Consider the following 17,108-nt stretch of genomic DNA (forward strand, 5'->3'; position numbering starts at 1 on the left):
TCGAGCGATAACGAAACCTTTCGACCACCCATACTACTGAAGGGTAACGTCAAAATGTAATTTTCTCTTCGAATCGAATAGTAGTAAAGTAGCATTTTCTTCCGTCTTATAACCTAAAGAAATGACCTTTTTAAAACGAGTAGTTGAGTACTAGTGACATAAATTATGAGGAGTGCCTTCGTCATCGGGCTAGTACTGGAATCGTGTGATGCATTTACCTCAATTTATCGGTTACTAAAGCTCTGTTCGCGATTATATTGACGCCTTAGACGTTCTAAAGCATTGCTTTATCACTTTACCTTGACTTCACAGTAACCTGTAGTGTCCCTTTAACGCGGTCATGCGGAAAGATGCCCAACTTTGGTAAGCAGGAACTTATTTCTCAGTCGTTAAGGAAAAGATATAACCATATTTCTGGTTTTGCGATTATTTTCGTTGCAGTAGCGCCTCTTAGGTTGCGCTAATAATCAAGCCCCTATAAAGTACTCCAAACGTTCTTATAACGAAAAGGAACAGCGCTAGGTTGTTTTATTCCGCGAGGAACGGTTGGCAGTGACGGGTGACTGTGAACAACTCTCCGAGAAGTGTGACTCTACAAGTACGTCGAGGTTGCAGTGTTCAACTGTAGTATTGCAGCTTGAAAGTATACCCTGGGTTCTTGCGAACTGACTAACTTTTTTTTTTTTATGGGCAAATCTAGTGGCTGGCGAGTAGTCTTCGGGAATGCTGTACGCAAATGCATCAGTTTCCTGGCATCCGTTACCGGCACCGGTATCAATTCTGGCGCCCGTCTGCTTGGCTTTGTAGGGTGACAATATTATGACGATATGCCTATTTTTTTTTTTCGGCTGGAAAGATCCGAGCCGGTGTGCGCGTTCAGTATGCGCTGGTTGCTCGTTCGAATTTCTCAACACAAAGTTTGCTTGCTAACAGGTTTTTGTCAGGCTGCTCCCTCGTCTTTTGGGGGGGTATTATCACTGCCGAAAACACATGGTTCCACCAGCGAGCCCTGTCTTCATGATTATTCGTCCTTGCTCTTGGGCAAGTGATTTTCTTGGCACTGTCCTTTGAGGGGGCTTGAATTCCTGCTACTCGCTCTTCTTCTTTTGTGATAATGAATGAGCAACCGTCTTCAATTTTCATGGACTTTTTATTAATCTCGACGAAGTTTTAATAAGTTCGGAAAGCTTAGAACGAGCGGATTTGACTTTGTTAAGATCTGGTCAGATGTGATCTCTTCAAGAACGGACGTCCCTTTGCTGCAAGTTTCTGTGGTGGCTGCGTGACAGTTAGGTCCCTAGTTTTCTTCAATATTTCCTGATAATGTTAGTAACCGCAGCAAAACGCGAGCACACTCGTAATGTGGGCTTGACAGCACTAGGAACGCGTGGTTAACGAGACAGCGGTGCAAATAGTGAACATTAGTTCTTCAGCTGCAAAAATAGGAAGACTTACGGTTACAAAATTCCCATAGCTGGCACGCTGCGTAGACCACTGACGGTTTAGTCAGGTTCGCTTGGCTTGATATGGAACTGCCACGATGCTGATGCAGGTCCGATGAATGGTGGCTGGAAATACCACAGTGAAAGCCTCCGGGTGGCAATCCGGACGAATGCGTTGAAATGGGTCGGATAAGTTCATGGGACGCCTCCCACTTGGCACCGTGCTGGTCACTGAACTGGGCAGGTGGGCACAAGCGATGTGCTCGGAGAGAGTTGAAAGGCGTATAGCCTACGGCATTGAGGATGATTTTTTTTAAACTGTGGTGCGCCGTACACGCGAAAGCTGTGTAGGTGCCACGTCGTCCCGCGAAAATGCAGTGTGGTTGGCTCAGAGCTGCCAACGAAGGAAATCCACATTTTAGTCACTTTTTTTCCCACTCTTCGCATAGTTTTCGCAAAGTTAGCAAAAGAGTCGCTTTTGTTGACTGCGCATCACGTCGTTTCTCCCAGGTCGACAGCATGAAACTGAATCGCCTTTATAAAATTTCTTTACAGGAGATTTGGCTGTGCTGATGGGATGCCCTGTTTTTCTTGAGAGTGTGCCAAGAACTCCGTCCTTTTGCTATTATACGAACAGCATCTCGTGCCTGCCACTCCGAAATAACTACTCATTTGTTTAACCTCACAATACCGGTATTATCGAAATCTGCATTTTTTTAAATCGTCTTTTTCATTCTTATATTTTTTTTTCAATGTTTCACTAGAGTTATGGAGTCACATGTCGGGAAGTCGTAGCTGCAATCAATGTTCAGCACCTGTTTATGGCTAACAGCCAGTTGCTTCTCTGGGGCCCTTTGACCTTATTTACGTCGGCCTATCAAGCCCTTTTTCCAGGTCTTCCTTTAAGAACCCTCACCACTACATGCCCAACGTCTCATTTACATCTCTACGACCAGCTTCTGGGTCACTCGGATCAGATTGAGCTACAGCTTCATGGAGAGCACCTTCGGCGCTTGTAGCTTTCTGCGTAGTGCAGCGCGTGTGCTTGCCATTTTGGCAAAACATTCCCCCAGGAATGAGCCCCAGCGGGTAGTTGGAGGTCAGCCAAAGTCGTAGTAATAATGCATGCACCGCGTCTGTTCTTCACGTGCGCGAGTAAAGGCTTAGAGCACCACTTAGACGCCTTGTGCTTTGTGGAGCTTTTTCACGTACATACTCTAGTGACACTATCATACGATAGAGACCTCTTGGGTGTGTTTACACCGCAAAAGACGAGAATCTGCGTCACTTCGATCTTGCATTTTAAATGCCTGCTGTAGTTTTCACTGTTGCTTCATAGTCCGTAGGGCCTAGTGAACAAAGATACCGTTGACTTTCTGAAATCCAGGAAATTTGATGTACGTGTGCGCAAAAAATTTCTGCGTCCGTGTTCTTAAACATATAGATACCAGGCCTTCAAGGACACCCTATCAGTAACTTTATTATAACGGCAACGCTAGCTCCGCAAATACGGTTTACGCAGGCGGCTTCGTGGATTGAATTGTCGTGACGAGGTATAGCGTATCGATTCGCTAATTAAACGAAGTGTTACTTTTGTTAAGCTCGCTATCATGAGTCTGTTGATATCAGGTGTTTCTTTTTCAGCAGGAAATTTAAAAGAATTCTTTGTGGCAGATAGCACAATCCTAACCCTTGAGTTAATTTACTCGATGAGGCGGCCAATATTAAGTAATTTAGTTATTTATTTACAAGTACCTTAAGGGCCTTCGAGAAGGCATTGTGTAAGGGGAGAAATGCAGTAACATATTCGTATGGCATTGGGGAAAGAATAAAAGACATCTACCTGAAGCTAACATTCTTCATTGCATAATTTACACAATTAGACCAAATAGCTTGAGAGTGAATTATTTTCCACACATATTTCGATAATCGAGTTGTAACCTGTGAGTTCGCAAGGCATATCCACTTGGAACTAATTCTCAGGATTGCACCAGTTTCAAGATATTCATTTTCAATGTGTCGGACGAAATGCATTGGCGTTGCAGTTACTTTTGTGCTCCAATGCCTAAAATAATGCTTTCTTTAAAAAGTCAGCGGAACAAGAGCGCGCTTTTACCGCAAGTTTAACGGCGGATATTTAGAAACCGGTACGATCCGCGAATTTCGTTCCAAGTGTATAAGCCTTGAAAACTCACAGGCTACAATGCTTAGATTAGACATATGCGGTACAGTAATTAATGAAAATTTTAATCAGTTTAATTACGCTAATTATTCAATTAATTCCGATTTCATGTAGAAGTAGGGGCTGCGTCATCCTGTAATGTTCTTAATGGTTAGAATGGCATTATCTGCTACAGGCAATGTCTTAAAATTTGGTACAGCTAAAGACACGCCTTATATAATTAGGACGTGAAGACGAGCGTAATGTAACGCAACGTCATTTGGTCTGGCAGTTGTAAAATGTTTGTTCTCAGATATTTATCATGAAACGGGACGCTTAGTACTCTCATTTCGCATTCAGAGCCGGGAGTGTCTACACATACACTCTCCATGCGAAGTAGCTGATTCCGTACAGCGCGCCAGTCAAGATGACGAGCAGAGTGGATGACAGCTGCGCCCAACCTCTGCGCTTGCAAAAGGAAGATTTATGGCCCTAGTTATCTCGCAGTCACATACCGCACATGGAAGTTTCATGTTTGTGTGGAAAATGCCCCCTCTGAAGGAAAAAAATTGCTCACTCAACGTAAAATAACACGGAACACAAACGCTTAAGTATCGCACAAATGAAAATAAATTCGAACATGCTTGCCTTCAACTTTCGGTCACAAGCATATACCATCATCGCGAAATCGAAAAAAGGTAACTTACAGTATTGCTTTTTTGAGTACGCATTTGTTGACTTGCTCTGAAAAAGTTTTTCCTAAAGAGTGCGCATCTTTGATTATTCGCTCGGGCAGCCAGCCTGCAGTCAGCAAACTGAACTGCCCGAATGCTATCCGGACGTACATTTTTCTCGGGCAGCGCCGGAAGCTCCGCTCACCAATAAGAACGTTGCAAGAATCGCGCTAGTTTATACAGCGCAGCGCTTAGTCGCCCGTTCCTGCGGAAAGCGTGGGCGTCGGCGTATTCCCTCGACGTCCTCTTAACCGAGCACAGCGCAGAAGGAAACAGCGAACGCGGATGGAGATAGTGAAGAGGTTGTGAGGAGGAAACCGGAGGAAGAGAGTATGGCGAAAGCGTGAGAAGAAAAGTGCAGTGCCACGCAAGACAGGAACTGCTGCGACGATGGCTACGAGATGGCGCCAGAGTTGCAGGCGTCGTCTGTTTACCGGTGACGCCACCGATACCATATATGGAAAACAAGCGCTGCATGAGCGGAGGTCTCTCTGCGGCGGCTGCTGTGAATCGCATCTACGCGTCACCCATGCGCTGCCTCTCGTGATCTCCCGATTAGCGAGGCCGTCGCACCACACTTCGCTCCGTTTGCCGCATGAGAAGGAATGTCCGTGCCAACCGATATTCGCGAAATGAAACACGTTACACGTAACACGCAATGCACTCAAATTTTGCAATAGGGACTATCGTTATCGTCGGTGAATCTTTTTACTCCTACGGCTGCTCTCGATTTCGCCCAGCTGCCGGGACACTTTTGCTCCGGCAGCGACCAGACGACGCGCTTCTCTTTAAATGTGCAAGCATTCCTGTGCTTATCCAAAGAGCAAAACCGTCCGTCCGTCCCGTAAGACGATCGCTACCTAGATAGCGCCCGCAGCACCGAGCTGATTCACCTACTTGCTGCATCTCGCTTCAACGCGAGCTACGCGGCGAGAACACGGAGCACACGAAGCTGGCAGCACCAGCCACACTGTGCCCCATCACACACCGCTTTCAAGATTGGTACCCGCGCGGCTTTCTTGAACGCAAATTCACCAGTGAGAACACTAAGCACAGTGCGCGACACCCTTGTGTACAGAACGCGAATGGCGGCCACAAAGGCGTTCCGCGGTGATCCAGCGATGTCTAACGCTAGTGGCTGGGCCCGTGATTAGAGGCATTTTCTCGACACGTATGGCGGCTACATGGCCGCCATTGTCCGCCATGTTGACTCTCTGATTGGCTGTCCAGAGTTCACGTGCCTTGAAGTTGTGCCTGGAAACGGAAGTTTTGCAAATTCAATTTTGCGTTTTCATCAAGAAGACAAAACAGGACGTGGGGCTGCAAACTTTATCGACTAATACATTTTTTTGAGTCCTTGGCAGCTATTTTGCAATGTTAGCACTTCAAAAAGGAAGTGAGCGGTAACGTGCAGAAGCCAGTGCAATGCATGTTCAATTTCGCGAATATGTGGTAACGAACCAAGATAGGCGCCATGTCAGCTTGCTGACATGGCGCCTATTGCCACATGGCGCATGTGACGTCTTTGTTAGGCTTGTATGTCCTTCTTTCCCTTAGCAGAATCAGTTGCGTATATATGCTGCTCTTCCGCAATAAACGCTGTGTTGAAAGTAAGCGCTTGTCCTGTCTTGTCTTTGTCGATCGTCCTTGCCGCGCTATGCTTCCAGTGTAACTATGTATTACCAACGAGGCCAAGCCTATACCTGTCTTCAGCTTGCTGATTAGCTGAAGGAATATGCCGTGGGGAGTGCCACAGGAAGGGCCGTTTCGTAAAAGAAAATTTGACGTTGCGTGACGTTGCGCTAGGCCTCCACTGCAGAGATTTTTCGCCATAATTTGTGGTGCGACGAGCCGCGCGAATTATGCTATTGAGCATATTTGAAACGCAACAGCGCGGTTTTCACGGGGACAAGCAGGGAGGAACGACACGGACGAGCGCTGACTTGCAATTTTCGCCCAAACGTCTGTTTCAACGAGCTATTGAGCAGCCATATGCAATGGCAGCCGAGAGGAATGCGTATCGCCACATTTTCCCCGTCGCTTGGCGTCATGAAAATATTTTCTTCATAGCGCGTGCTCATAGTATTTGCATCGCTCTCGGGTGGTGTTGGCATTTGCGTTTTGGGCCATCATTTCTTAAAAGGACGAGTTTATATGAAATAATATTGGTTGAAGATAGCAAACTTTCTGCAACGTTGTACACTTTTCATTGCTGCGTTTGCAGCGTAATTAAGATTAATGCCTTTTTGCACAATCATAAATCATAACAACGGCGTCTTTTTCATTTATAAAAAGGAATGTGCAGTCGCGGACAGAATAAAATGGACCACGGCGCTGCTATCGCGCTTCGCGCGCTCACGACGAAAGTACCCCGAGTGACGTCAAGCTTCTCCTCCGCACCCTCGCTCTCGCGCTGGTGCTTGTCATACTTGATCAATTTCTGTGCGGCGTTCGGCTGCTCTGCTGCTGACGGTCAGGACGAAGGGGCGCGTGAATCGCCAGTAGTTCAGCACTTTGCGCTGTCGCGCAGTAGCGGACGGCCGCAGGCCATCAAAACAACGCGCTGTGAAGGCACCAGAACCCGACTTTTTCTTGTCGGCGATTTGCATTCGCGGACACAATAAAATGCAGTATGGCTTCGGTTAAAAACGCAGACCAGTGCCAACTAGTGAAAAAGGCGCCTGGTGTCGAGACGTCTGCTCATGCATGCGCGCCCCTTTTAGCTCGAAGCCTCTCCAAACATTTAGCATCGGCTTAGCGCTATTTAATCGAAGGGAGCAGCGCGAGATGACGCCGCTATGGCCGCGACGTTTGATGCGCTGCCGGAATGGGTTGTCGGGGGTGCGATTGTTCTCTGCGCCAAGCTCACGCTGCAGCTGACGGCTGCCACCTTAAAGCCGCAGGCCCTATAAATTTTTTTTTTCAGTCGCGTGACCATGATACCGCGTAGGCGAAGGATGGCTGCGGCGTCTCATCATGCTAGACTCGGAATTATCCGTGCGCAACAGGTCGTTGGAATGACGGCGCGCGACCCACTCTTTATATTTCCCCGTGCTATCTCGCACTGCTGGGTTTATTCGCAGTAAATGAAGTGACGTCGGTAGGCTTTCTCCTATAAGAACTTCCGTCATCGAACCTTGGCTTTTTTGTGTGTGTTTTTTGCTGGCACGTGGAGTGCTTGACACCGTGCAAACCGTGCGGCTTGATGTTCTACCGCCGGCGGCTCGCCATTAGCAGACTGCTTGGCCGGTGTCGTGAGCTTGCTGACGGGCAGTTTTTACTCCAGCATGTTCCAGGCGACAGTTGCACTGAAGGGGCCTGTATTGTTAGGGTGGCGAGCATGTTGAATGGAATTACCTCTGTTTCTGGCGCATGGTATTAAAATCTGCTCGTCCAAGATTCGATGATAGCAGTTTTTTATCAGAGAAAGCCTACCGAAGGCGCTTCTTCTACTGCGAATAAACGCAGCAGTGCGAGATAGCATGGGCAAACATAAAGAGTGGGTCGGGCGCCGTCATTCCAAGAACCTGTCGCGCACGAATAATTCCGAGTCTAGTAGACGAGACGCCGCAGCGATCCTTTGCCTACGCGGTACCGTGGCCAACCGACCGGAAAGAAAAAGAAAAATGTATAGGGCCTGCGGCTTTAAGGTGGCAGCCGTCAGCTGCAGCGTGAGCTGGGCGCAAAGAACAATCGCACCCCCGGCGGCCCATTCCGGCAGCGCACCAGACGTTGCGGCTACAGCGGCGTCATCTCGCGCTGCTTCTCTACGATTTAAGACCGCGAAACCGATGATATAGGTTTGGAGAGGCTGCGGGCTAAAAGGGATGCGCCTACTAGAGCAGACGTCTCGACACCAGGCGCCCTTTTGACTAGTTGACACTAGTCCGCGTTTTTTAACCGAAGCCATGCTTCATGTTATTGTGTCCTCCACTGGAAATCACCGGCAAAAAAAAAAAATAAATAAATAAAACATCGAGTTCTGTTCCTTCACAGTGCGGCGGTTTGATGGCCTGCGGCCGTCCGCTATACTGCGCGACAGCGCAAAGTGCTGAACTACTGGCGATTCACGCGCCCCTTCGTTCCGACCGTCAGCAACAGAGCAGCCGAACGCAGCACTAGAAATTTATGAAGCATAACAAGCACCAGCGCGAGAGCAAGGGTATGGTGGCTAGAAGGGGAGGTGGGCGCTTCGCAGCCTACAGCGAACGGCGGAGCGTGCAGAACTTGTTCATGCCAACAAGAGGTGGCGCACGCGTCGATTTTCAGAGCTTGATGGCGCAACCCACCGCCCCATTCCAAAGGGGACGCTCATAACATCCATCCATCCATCCATCCATCCATCCATCCATCCATCCATCCATCCATCCATCCATCCATCCATCCATCCATCCAGATCTCTTTCTCCGGGCAGAAGCGCAGCATGTGCGCCTGCGCTGCTGCGATCATCTTGTCCTCGACAAACTTGTGAAGTGTTCTCATGGCATAAATAACGATGGATAAACCTGTGAAGCGTCAGACACACTGTTTCGCACCCGGATGCTCGACCGGGTACGTTTCAGCCAGAAAGGTAGCTGTCAAAAAGTCTGTTTTTACCGTGCCGAACCACGAGGACCGGCTGAAAGCATGGCAGCGGGCCGTACCACGTGGAGACAAGCTTCTCGGTTGGACTTCAGTTCTGTGTGAACTGCACTTCGAACAACGGTTCATTGTGAGAGACTACACAAACATCGTGAATGGAGAAGTGAAGATTCCTCGTGGCCGCCCATGCCTTCCCGAGGACGCAATACCGACGATCTTCCCGAACACGTACGCCGTGTTATCTCTCGAAAAAGCTTCTTCAGAAGCGGCAGTCCAGAACATCGCGAGGAGAAGTGCTCAGCAACAAAAGAAAAGCGAATGACGAGAATGAACCACCTTCGATGGAGAACGACAGCCCTTTGGATGTGACAGCGGACGGTGCACCTGTTCCCGACGCGTGTAGCGTGGAAAGGCTGGATCACGTGAAAGGCGAGAAGCTTCCTAGTAAATACTAGTCTAGGTGCCTACTTGCGGATGCCCCGAAGGCTGTCGCGTTTACTGTTTGTCCGCAAGCCAATGAAAGTTGGTGCATTAAGAAACTTGTGTTGTATTTAGCAGATGATACTTGTTAACACTGTGCTGTGTTTGTACAAGGAGTCACTGTGAAGGAAGTGGACGTGTTTGATGCGAAATCTGTAGAAAGCCTGCTCCATTCTGTCAATAAGATGAATGTGTGCTCGGGGTTTGAGCAGAGCGCTATTCCTCGGGAGCAACGCCAGAGCTCCACTCAATCAGAGCACAGAGTGCATGGAAATAAATTGCACAGCAAAACCTACTCAGGGATTTCTCAAGATCAAAGGCCCTGTATCCACTGCAGATATCTAAGGAGGCAGCTTTGGAACCGAGCGTCCTACAGGAAGTGAAAAGCGAGATTCCATGGCCACTGGTTTGCGTACTACGAAGAAACTGACTAAGCCGGGAAGACAGTTGAGGCGGCAAAACGCAAAAGTTAATCAACTAGAAACATTGCTTGCGAAGATGAAAGAAGTTAATTCTGCCCTCCCTGAGTCAAACCTACAGAAATGTCTGTCTGAGGTGCCTGATAAGCAGCGGCAGCCAGTACAAACATGCTTTGAAGCATCGAAAAGGAAAGGTACACAGGGAATGAAGTACAGTGGTGAGTGGCTTCTGGACTGCATTATAATGAGGATGAAAAGTCCAAAGTTATATGAGGATATTCGAAAGCACAAAATAATGGTTCTGCCCAGCAAGAGCTGTTTGAACAAATATGTGAGAAACTATAAAAGCAACTTTGGGTTCAATGAAAATGGCCTTGCTGCCATCGCAGAAAAAACCAAAACTATGGACGAGTTTCAGAGGCACGGAGGTCTCTTGATTGAAGAGATGAAGCTTTGAGAGACTTCAAGTGACAAGCAATGGATATATTGAAGGCTGCGTTGATTTGGGCAAATACACTTTTCTGGACCAAAGCACACAAACATGTGATCACGGTCTGGTAGTGTTATACCAGCCATTTTCAGGCAACTTTCAGCAGATCTTGGGAGTCTTTGGGTCCCATGGCAACGTTAAGGCAGATGTGCTTGCGAAGATCATAGTTGATGCGACACGAGCTGCTGAGAAGTCTGGCCTTTTTGTGGATTTTGCGACCACAGATGGCGCATCCTGGCGACAGTTCGGCATCAAAGGAACTTCAATATCAACTGTCTGCAAAGTAAAGAACCCTGCAGATCACAGCAGAAGCCTGCACTTATCAGACTTTCCACATCTCGTGAAGTGCGCCTGCAACAGTGTTGTGTCAACGGGTCTCCAGGTGCCCGTTGACAAGTCAGGATAGATGTTGTGAAAGAGGCGTGTAAGTGTGACAATAGGGATATTGTGCGATTCAAAGCAATGCCTCGTGTAACAAGAGTTGTCATCGAACGGAATCAGTTTGAAAAAATGAAAGTAAACTATGCTTTCACTTTTTTTCAGTGATGAGATAATCAGAGGCTTGTGTGCATATAGGGAAGAGATCGACAGAATATGTGGCACCGGCTCCAGCAAAGCAGCTACATGCTTTATCAGAAGAATGGCTAAGCTGATTGCAGCCATGATTTCTCGCTGTAGCTGTGATGCTATGCGGCCAAACTCACCAGTCTTGGCTGAAGTGAAATATTTTATTGCATATTTAGATGCCTGGGAAAAAGAAGTTGGAAAGCTAGGTTTCCTCAGCCAGGGTACCGCAGAAGGGCTTCACGTTACTCTGGCAATCACCGCGTCCATTCTCGAATATCTAACAGGAAAACTTGGCTATAAGTACTTGTTAACTTCACGACTAAGCCAGGATCCATTGGAGAATCTTTCCGGAATCTTGAGGCAAATGTCTGGAAGCAATGATCATCCCACGCCGACACAGTTTCTATTTTCAGCAAATTGTCTCACGTTCTGCAGTTTGGTAAAGGCACTTGCAAATGGAAATGTGTCGCGATCAATGCTAAAGAGCCTCATAGATGGGACATGCAAGGACCAAGGAGAGGTCCAGAAGAAGCTTGACGAGCTCATGGACATTGGCTGTCTAAACGAAGTGCATGGAATACGTCATCTGGCATCCCATTGGATCACAGCGCAATGGCTTCAGCCAAAAGTGACCCGCGAGTACTTCATTACGTCACAGGATATGTCGCAAGAAGGATGACAAGAAAACCAAATGTGATGAATGTGCAAAAGCGCTCATTCATCCACCTGATTCTGGAATGCCTGCGGATGCCTGTTTAGTCAATGAAGTAGACAGGGGATGACTTCTTTGCCCATCTTATGAACTGCAGACCTTTATTCCAAAGATGGAAGACTCATTCACATACTCCTTCAATTTCAGCAAACTGAAAGGAAACAGCATAATGGACCTGATTTCTGCACTGGCAAGACATCGACTGAATCATGTTGGCTGCAAACGACACTGGACAGATGTAACTAACAGCCTCATCAAGTTTTATGTGATGACAAGGCTGCATTTCATAGTAAAAGCAGAAAACAAGGCACGGGAGGGTAAGCGGCAGCGAATGCGCTATTTGAAGCTTCGTCACGTTACATGAATATGCCTGGACTAATGCCTTCCTCGGATTTAGAACTGCTTGTTGCACGAGATTTGTTATGTACAAAAATAAACATGCAATCTTTCAACTCTCTGCACTATGTTTGTATATGCGTGAGTCAAGATGTAGAAAATCCACCACACACGAAACTTTTATTGGACAGACGAAAAATGAACAACCCCAAAGTGAAGGAAGCAATAATGTATCCTTAAGTGCTGCATATGTTTTAACACCGAAAATGGGGGTTACAACCGTTTGTAAGTGTGAGCGTATACTCGCTCCTCCGGCTATGTTTGAAACGGTTTATAAAGATTAACGCGCAGTTTGATCGCGAAGTAAACCGGCTCTTGGACGCTACCTCCATGGTTTGCATGCCACTAGAGATAGGTCAGTGGCCACGCTACATTCCGTGCTTATATCTCCGTGTACAGCACCCCGTGGTTAGCTAGACACACTGCCGGATTCCTCTAACAAGCTGTTTGGAAGCTCTACAGACTGTTTGGAACTGCCGCGGCGCGTTGGCCGGCTCGGCCGCAGGGCGTCAGCCGCGGCCGACCGATCTAAAAAGCGACAACAGCGCCGCCGCTGCTTGCACGATCTGTTGCTACCACGGTTGCTACACTCCACGGCGGGCGATGCTCCCACCTCCTCTTCTAACCACCATAGCGAGGGTGCGGAGGAGAAGTTTGACGTCACTTGGGGTACTCTCGTCGTGAGCGCGCGAAGCGCAATAGCAGCGCCGTGGTGCGGCCCCGCAGCCGTTACGGCCGCCTTCGCCGTGGTCCATTTTAATCTGTCCGCGACTGCACGTAAAGCGGCACCTTGAAGTTTCCTCAGCGGTGCGAGTAACTAGCGAACTGAAGAAGAGATGGCAGAGCCGGCACTTGCATCGTATTGCATCGCGCAAGCAGATACCTCTGGCGCCCGCAACGCTATCAGTGATATTCGGGTCGTTTCTCAGCCAGCCGAGTCGGGCTGAGTCACTTGCGTTTCACGAGATAGCAATAACGCGGCCTAGAACGTGCGCTCATCACCACTGGTAGGTCGCGTATGTCGTCTCAAGTTAGAAAACAAGCGCGTTGGCAAATACATCCGATGATTCATTCCGTTTCCCGGGACACGCATCTTAGCTAATGAAGCAGACGACGGCTTGTACGCAGCAGTCGACGGAAGCGAGAAGCGTTTTCAAGGGAATAATCATGCCCTTTGAGCTAGCTGCTTTACTTTTACTGCGGGGCAAAACTGTTTTGCTTTAGCGAGAACCTTAGGTTCAGTGCCTCCATTTCGGTTTCTTAGGCGAAACTTCATAGTTTGCGTCACGTTACAACAGAAAAACGGGGCCACCAGCACCATTTCCTTCGCTGCGTGACGCAGGCGCGACGCATACAACATGGCGCCGGTGGCTCCGTTTCACGGAGGAAGGAAAGGATAGGAGGGAGCATTACGTCAAGGAGCCAGCCTTGGCAAGAGAACGCTCTGTGAAGCCACAGTGGCGGCCCAACACGTCACCTCTCGCGTCGAGATCACGGAGTAAATTCGAGATGTGCCGAGACGTTTGTTTACCGGTAGTTTTTATTCGGTGTGCGCACTCGGCTGGCAGCTGCTAGCTGCTCAGATGGATGCCTCCGTGGCTGCTCAGCGGCGCTGTCAGTATCATTGGTCGCATTTTTCACTGGATGCTTGTTTGGCTTCGGCCGATTTCTGAAGGCATGTGTTCCGCACTTTGGGCAAAGTGAGAGGTGCACAATACAACGTCAGCGCATTTAGGCTACAGGTATACTTCGGCCGAAGTAAACAGACCGTTGTGGGCGATAATGACCGGTATGTATTCGCCAATGGAATGCATCATGTAACCGCACAAGAACAAGGGACAAAGAAGGAACACACAAGACAGGCGCGGTGCCTCAAAAAGATGGCTGAAAAATGTGAAGTACCGGTGGTTTTCACGGCGCCCAAAAAACTGGCGGGCATGTGCAACATGGTGCAGGGTAAGAACAAAAGAAATGAATGTGATATCAAGCACGTCGACAGGTTCGTCCCATGCAGAGTAGGGGTAGTGTACCAGATACCTCTCTCCTGTGGCAATAGCTACATAGGGCAGACGGGACGGTGCCTAAACGTCAGACTGCAGGAGCACCGCGCAGGAGTAGAAGGATTGGCGGGGGGTGGAAAACTGGCTGACCATTGTCGCCACTGTCGTAATTGCACGCCTAGGTTCCGCGACACTAAAGTCTTGAAGATGTTTGCGTCACAACTGAGCCGTGAAATATATGAAGCTTACTGTATAAAAATGCAATCTTGCAGCTGCGTAAGCAGCTCTTCAGTGTCATTGAGCGATAAACAGTTCAAATATTTACAAGCAAATTTGCGGCACTCACACCCGCATGCCAACGTCCAGTGATGGCTGTCTGATGATTGGCAAGTGTGATTACGATACCTGTATAAATGTGAGATTTCCCGTAGTAAATCTTAGTTGAAGTTCCGCGCCTGTCTTGTGTGTTCCCTCTTTGTCCCTTGTTTTTGTGCGGTTACATGATGCATTCCATTAACGACCACCAACTAGCCCGCTTATCCCTGTTAAATATGTATTCGCCGCATTTTTGACCGAGGCCTGCCCATGTGTACTTTGCCCTGTTATGCGAGCATTGTTGATTTGCATTGTCGCTGGATCAGTGGCATCTAACGCATGGGAGTTTGCATGCATGCGATTGATCGCATTGCGGGAGCGGAGTCATCCTTGCTGGCCAAACGCGGTGGAGCTTATTGCCTCAGATGACGCAGACTCCCGCAAGAAACGGTGAGTTGCATTTGCTACGTATACGTGCTATGCTGTTCTCTCGTGAAACGCGGTGCGTTGCCAATTTATCTGCTCTTAAGAAAAGCAGCAGCAACTGCAAACAGCGCTTGTTCCAGCTTTTGGCGTTTCAGACCGACATACGGCCGGGTCATGCGGTCTCCGCTATGTTCCCAAGCACTGGTCCTGCATCGAACACTGCGTAGTGCGAACACGAACAAGCGGTAGGTCATCAGGTGCATCCGATCTTAGTACAAAACATTATGGGGTTTTACGTGTCAAAACCACGATCTCATTATGAAGCACGCCGCAGCCGAGGACTCCGGAATAATTTCGGCCACCCGGAGTTCTTTCACGTGCATCTAAATCTGAGTACACGGGTGCATTGCATTTCGCCCCAGTCGAAATGCGGCCGCCGTGGTCGGGATTCGATCTCGCGCTTAGCAGCCAACACCATAGCCACTGAGCCACCGCGGCGGGTAAAACATAACACGTATCGCGAACGAAAGAAAAAGGTGCACTCCAACTCCAACTAAACTTTGCGTTATCCTTCACACGAGAATTGACCAGCTTACAAAACAGTTTTTAGCCTCCCTTTATAAGTGAAGGACATGCATGCTTAGCTTCTGAAATGACAACAGTCATTAATATGCAATTTACTGCAACACGAACCGCAGCGCACACTTACCGCCAAAGCAGTCAGCAGTGTAGCAACGCCGCGCACCTTTCGGAGAGGCCTGCAACATTTGTTTCAACTCGCGACACGCTTGAGAGGCGCTCGCCGAACGGAGATGCATAGCGCAACACGGAGATTCTATGCCACAATGCAGAAATTTGAGCGCGGCATTAAGCTAAAGTGCCGCGCTCGTAGCCATGTTTTTGTTTGTTTGAAGAGTTTAGAATGGTTCCGAATGCGTATAGAAAAAAAAAAAAATAAGTGAACCGGGAGTACTAAAACCTACCGCGCGCTCTCATGTTTTTCTCACGTGTTGGGCCGCGACGACGGATTCAATCGCGTTGCGGCATGCTCCCTTCTATTATTTCCTTCCTCCATGCCGTTTTGCTTTCGTAACGTGACCCGCCGTGGTCGCTTAGAGGCGATGGTGTCGGGCTTGTAAGCACGAGGTCGCGGGATTGAATCCCGGCCACGGCGGCCGCATTTCGATGGGAGCGAAAACCCGTGTACTTAGGTTTAGGTGCGCGTTAAAGAACCCCAGGTGGTCGAAATTTCCCGAGTCCCCACTACGGCGTGCCTCATAATCAGAAAGTGGTTTTGGCACGTAAAACCCCATAACTTAATTTAAATTTTTTTCGTAACGTGACGCAAACTTGACGTTTCGCCTAATAACCTGAAATGAAGTCCCTCAACCTAACGTTCTTGATAAAGCAAAAGTTTTCCTCTTCTGTAAAAATTAAGTAGCTAGCTGAAGAGGTACGATTATTCTGTATAAAGAACGCCTCTCACTTCCGCCGTCTGCTACGTGCAAGCTATCGTTTTATGGAGCAAATATGTTAGTGTATTATATGCATACAACACAGCATAGGCAGCGTAAAAAAATAACAATTGAAGTGAGAATGTTAGCCTTGATGTTATTAAGATATGATCCAGGTGATCACGTCGTCTGCTACAATATAAGCCAAGTGAAACCATTTCCGCCGCGAATTGCAGCATGTCGTTCAACCGCCGCCCGTACTCGTCGCACATGCGCGCCGAACACTGGCCACTTATGCTGACAACCTAACTCGGCAATGGGCCGAGTAGCTTCCAACCTGCGCGCGGACTTGCGCCAACTAATGTGGCAGGAGCTTTCAAATGAGCTCAACCAGCTAGGTCCTGCTAGCCGTTCGTCACAAGAATGGCAACGCCTATGGCAGGGACGTGTGGCACCTGCGCGTGCGAAAGCTGCAGAACAGGCGGCTGAAACCAGGCCAGCGATAGGTTCAATGCGAAGTGTTCGTGCATTTACGAAGGTGCGCTTTCACATTACGGAGGTACCGGCGGAGGGCCGCTAAGTTTGGCTGCTTCGCTGGGGGAAGACGACGCCCAAGTACTGAGTATCGGCGCCGACTCCGCTTAGGCTGTGGCGGCCCCTCCTTCCCCAGGCGCCGATTAAGATCCCCTGTTAGCAGCCCAGTGAGAAACCCTGCTCATGGGCACTTATCTGTGTCAATGACCTTGCGGAGTACCATACCGCTGCCTAACAGACACGCAGTTACAAGAATATTATAAAATAGCATGAGGAAGACCTCAAGCAGTAGAATGGAGATAAAGTACACATATTTCCATACATGCATCTCCATTAGAAATGCGACCGCTTTTTGCATCTGCACAAAGCACGGCACAGACGTGCCTGTTAAAGAAAT

General features: G+C 48.5%; 1 pseudogene; it reads left to right on the top strand.

Annotated features, from left to right (window-relative positions):
* The first annotated feature begins 9,896 nt into the window (after positions 1-9,896).
* LOC140215864 (uncharacterized) lies at positions 9,897-10,713 on the top strand (annotated as a pseudogene).
* The last annotated feature ends 6,395 nt before the right edge of the window (positions 10,714-17,108 follow it).

This window comes from Dermacentor andersoni, chromosome 2 (assembly GCF_023375885.2).
Source record: "Dermacentor andersoni chromosome 2, qqDerAnde1_hic_scaffold, whole genome shotgun sequence".
In the NCBI taxonomy this organism is placed as follows: Eukaryota; Metazoa; Arthropoda; class Arachnida; order Ixodida; family Ixodidae; genus Dermacentor; species Dermacentor andersoni.